Below are 5,290 nucleotides of genomic sequence, written 5' to 3' on the forward strand. Positions count from 1 at the left end.
GAACAAGACCTAAATAAAGTAAATGTACTTGCACTTATATGGCCTTTCCACACATGTTTCTTCACATCCGCTGACAGCAACACTTTCACAAGCATGTTGGGGTTCAGTGCCTTAAACCTGCATTTTTTCTAATTGTCCAGCAGGGGGCGACTCCTCTGGTTGTATAGAAGTCTATGAGAAAATGACTCTACTTCTCACTTGATTTATTCCCTCAGTAAACATTGTAAACATGAGTTTATGGCCTCAATCTCTAGTTTCAAGTCTTCTTTAATGTAGCATGATGTTCATTCAGTAACTTATGGTCCATTTAGAGTCAAATAGACCATAAAGCAGGATATGCTTTAGGGAGGGCCAACTTTGTGATTGACAGGTTGCTACCACAGTGTTGTCCGGTCTGGGAGTTGTCTGACAACTTTAACTCTTTCACAGTGTTAAACTGTCAGCATGCGGTTGTACTTAGCTCCACCATTTCGTGTCACTCCTGGTTGCAAAATGCCACGGCCAAAAACCAAGATAGCGACAGCACAAATGCCGAACTCAAGGCTTCAAAGCGGCAGTCCACAAACAATGGTTGACGTCAAGGTGACTACGTCCACTTCATATACATAGCCTATGGTTGAAATCCCCAGAAAAAGCTATAATAGTGGACCGGACACTGAAATGATTTTGGGACATTTAACTTCAAGAGGGTTGAGAGTAGCATTCTTTAGCAGCATGTCTAAAGGTGCCTACCCTTGTGCCAACTTTAAAGGGGGCAGAGGCACGATGCCCCTAACGTTGGTAAGCGACCACAACTAGCAACCGTATCATTTTGTGGAGCCGATCTTCTTCTCAACATTGTTTTTTAAGTGTGTATCAAAATATTGACAGTGGGACAGATCGTAAAACTCTGGGTAGACCGGCACAAAAATGATCACCGTCTCCTCCATATTTACCGTAATTTTTTACCGACTGATGGGTCAAAGTTGAAAGAAGTTTGACGCCACGCCAAGGGTTGCACTTGAGTTGGGCGCTTCTGCACTTCCCTTTGGAAAACAAATGACACAGCCAGCGCAACACGGTTTTACCGCTGATCATGCGTGTGTGGCTTAAGGCTCTAGGTGAAACAGATGATATTCATATATATGCAGGCGTAAGATGTAAATAGAATGGACCTGAGTGTAGCTCTACTGGGCCTTGGTAAATTAACTGGAAGGGAATGATATTGATCACAGCATTCATCCAGAGCAAAATAACACAACACTGAAACAAGGATGCACCTGGTTCCTGTTAAAAACCACACTCATATCCTGTTCTGCTGTTCTCTGAGGCCAAAGCTAAAGCTCTTTGGTCACCAGTAAATGCTTGCTGGATGAGGAGAGAGGAGTGGAGGGGGCAGGGGTGGGTGTCCCTGCTCTGGTCGAAGTCGAAGTAGCAATACCACACTATAAAAATAATCCATTGCATGTAAAAGCGTTGAAATGGTTACTGTTAAGGAAAGAAATGGAAGTATCAGCAAGATGTACTTTTATAAGATCATCATATGTTTTGTATTTAATATCGTACAGTACAATACCTAATTATTTTGGTGGACTATTTCCCTCTGAAATGTAGTCGAGTAAAGTGGCATTGAATTAAAAACCTCAAGAAAATACAGGTACTACACACGAGACATAGTATGTATCTTGAGTAAAGTACTTTGTTGTACAGGACACGCCACCACAGCAGTATACTTGTACTTTGTGGGGATCATTACATGCTGTTAGTTAAAAACACAGTAAGTGGTTTGTCAGTTAAATGTTTTAATTCCTCTATTACTTGACACAAACTTCATAATTACAACCTCACACTATCCTGGATCTTTTATTTTTTTTATTTTAATATTTTGACAGAAAAGCCAGAACATTTTAGTACAAGCACAGTAAAGTAAGTAAGTTATGTTTAGTATTTGGAGTTTTTAAGTCAGGTGAATAGTGGTATCATTACACTATTCATGCTCACATAATTCAGCATAAACGTTTCCTTTGTTCAAGTAACCATTCCTTTAAAACCCACAAACTTAATTTGCATAATAAGTCATTTCAGCTGAATAACCTCTGCACAGAGACATTTAGCCTACGTCACGCAGCGTCACTTGTAACCACTTTTGTATTGATGAATGTTGCCTAACTTTAATATTGAGTTTAACACAGTCTTTAATGACAGCAGCCTACTGTGTGTTTTTGGAGAGCAGCAACGGTGCTCCTGCCCTGGTCCCGCCCGCTCCCCTGCTCCCACCCACCGACCCACCACCCTGCCTTTATCTCGGAGCCCCCTCCCCGCCCAGCCCACTCGCCAGTCAGCTCAGCAAGAGCCTCTGGCCACGTCTCAAAACACCGCTTCGTACACAACCGGACGGTGTAAGTAGCCGAGCAGCAGCTGCCGGCCAAAGGACAGAAGGGAGCAGAGGACAGGACGGGAGAGCACGGCGCACCGGCTCCGTCGCCAGGCACCACGACCGAAAACAAAGCTAAAGGTAAAATATACTCTGCTAAGTGAGAGGTAAAAAATAAATACATAAACTATCTTCTCCTCTCTTTCCTCTTCGGCCAGGACGGTTTTTTGTCTCTGGTCACCTTGGTGATTCGTGTAAGTTAGCTATTTCCGTCCATGGGACCCCTGGGAAGAAGCTAGCAGAACGCACTTTTCTTTAATGACAAATCATTAATAAATTTGACCTTTTCGTCCTGACAAATAATGTCACGAGCGGCAAGCAACAGTTCGTTGGTGGCTAAACGTATGCAGAAACTTCTACTTGAACCAAACTCAGGATTTATTAAAAACGCACGGAGGGGGCTCCATAACACCCCATTAATCCCACTCGGTCCGGGTCTGTACAGCTAGCTCCCGGCGGTTCTATCATTTCACCCGGGGGCCACACGGCAAGAGACGTGAAAATGACTGGTTGGTTCAATAAATGTAAATGAAAACTCTTTTGCCCTGAATCCCCTTCAAGTACTATTCCTAGGGTGGTGGGAGTTTGAGGCTCAGAGATTTGTCATGGAGGTTGAAGTGAGTTAATAGCCTATATGGTGGATTGAAGTATCACAATAATTACAACAATGTGTTAAAACACACCCAGCCCTAATATTTGCCATGTTACGACCAGCAGCAGGATCTCATAATGATCCCAACTTTTTCGAATGAACAGCCACACCAATGTGAGGTGTTTGCATATTGTTTAACACATTTAATTGAAGGCAGCCCTCCAATAAAAAAAGGAGTTGACAAAGCGGACAGCTGTTTGAGGTTGTTGTTGAAGAAGACTGCCCGGCTCTGAAGTTTATTTATCCTCTGAACACAAAGCTCTTCCCACCAATACTCGTGGCTGTTCCGTGCAGCTGCGTGACACCGTAGAACAACCCCGAGGAGCTTGTTGGGTTATTGTTTGGTCATTCAGACAGCTGGGCCCAAAAAGCAGCTTTATGCAGAATGTTTTTGTGTTCTCAGATGTAAGCAAGACAACAAAAGGCTTGCAGCAGTGTGTGTGTGTGTGTTATGAGCCTGCCATTTGTACCGTTACATAATATTTCACCCCCAGAATGAATGTGTTTGCCCAATTTCTATTTGAAATGCTGCAAACCACCACTGTTGTCCCGTGGAAGATGGAGACAGCCATTGTGTCTCCTATGACAAGCATGGAATTCTCACATCTAACCGCACCCAGTGGGGGCACCCCAACCAACCACAGCGAGTTTTGCTGCATCAAAAGGCTTGATACAGATGTGGTTATGGTTCTGTTGATACCATCTCTGGTTCAGCACAGTCTGAGCAGTCATCCCCTTCAAGTTGTCAAAAAAGGCCACAAGCTCATACTTTATCATAATGGACGGTAGATAAATGGATATCAGACTTGCCGTTCCCCCCAGGCGACAACCTCCGGTTCTGAAAAGTGAAGCCAATGCTGAATATCTCGGATATCATGTCATAAAGCAGACTTGAAACCAGATCCAATATTGTTTTTCCTTAGGAATCTGTCTCTAATGCAGTCTGTCACAAACATGGGCAGGTGCCCAAATGTATGTTTTGCAGAAAATGAAAATGACAGCAACTGTTGGGCTGGGTGGCACTAACAAGGATGTATTTAATCTAAGATCAATTCTAATCAGAGTTTAGAAATTAAATAGAAATGATGCAAAGCACTGTTGCACAATTAAAAAGTAATCACTGTTTAGTAAATCCAAGTTCAACCCAAAATTAAATAGGGTTTTATCAATATGGAGAAGCTTGTCACCTGTTGGGAACTAGTTATTAGGCTATAAAAGATGAGGACTGGAACTGCCATCAGCTCAGTATTCCTTAACAAAATGTTTTATTGTTAACCAGCTAGCTGGCTAAAAAGTTAGTTAGTAGAGAAGTTTCAATTTCTCCTCCTTTGAGAAAGTTGTTGGCAGAATTAGAGGGTAGGATAGAAATTGTGTTTTTTTTTTTCGTATCAGCCACAGTAGTTCTCCTCCAAGCTTGCCACACGGGAGAAGTTTCAGTTGGTTGCAATCTGCAACCTCTTGGCTAGGTGCCGTCATATAATACGCACTAGACATTAGACAGCTCCCTTGCTAAACTGGTATCTTGAGAGAAAATGTAGCCACGGCGTCTTGAAACACATTGTTCGAGTCTGTCACTGAACTCGGATCTGTTTCAGTGCCATGACAGGAAAGGGCTTATTTCCCTACAGCACCCATTCCCTCTGCCACCCTCACTGACTTTAGTTACTGTTGAACAATCCAAGGTGGTCTAGATTTCAAGGACATACCGTAGGTCCTAGGTCGTCGAAACACCTTATAACCTGCATCCAGTCCTTGTGGATCGCTGCCGCACCCACTGAGAGGAATTAGTACATGGTAACTCATGAGGAACCGGAACACAGGAGTTTTAGAGGCCTGTTTTTGTGAGTTTATTTGGTGTGGAAATGTTGCAACATCAGTCAATCTAAAGTAAAGGAATTAGTAAATCATTAGTAAATCAAGCTGTATTGATGACATAACATGCTGTAAAGTTAAATGACACGTGATATGCTTGAATAGGCAATAAATGTAGGAAATGTACAAGGGTAAATCAGAACTTCCGTGAAGTTGCCAATGTATGACGTGTTTGGAGATGAGATAAGATAAAACCTTTATGATTAGCTTACTATTACAACAATGTGTTTTTTTAAGGAAATACCTGAATGGAAACTAGACATGTACATGTGCTGTGACTAATACCAGCAACTGAGGAGACTGAATGAGAGAGAGAGAGAGAGAGAGAGAGAGAGAGAGAGAGAGAGAGAGAG

General features: G+C 42.6%; 1 protein-coding gene across 1 annotated transcript in view; it reads left to right on the plus strand.

The window, feature by feature from the left end:
- Window positions 1–2,324: 2,324 nt before the first annotated feature.
- The window catches only part of chst6 (carbohydrate sulfotransferase 6), a 10,376-nt gene continuing 7,410 nt past the window's right edge, over window positions 2,325–5,290 (plus strand). The window contains exon 1 of the mRNA XM_031868194.1: window positions 2,325–2,494. The gene's annotated coding sequence lies outside the window, so the exon portion shown is untranslated. The remainder of the gene's footprint in view (window positions 2,495–5,290) is intronic.

The sequence above is a fragment of the Anarrhichthys ocellatus genome, unplaced genomic scaffold (assembly GCF_004355925.1).
Source record: "Anarrhichthys ocellatus isolate YVR2014 unplaced genomic scaffold, GSC_Weel_1.0 scaffold41, whole genome shotgun sequence".
Taxonomy (NCBI): Eukaryota; Metazoa; Chordata; class Actinopteri; order Perciformes; family Anarhichadidae; genus Anarrhichthys; species Anarrhichthys ocellatus.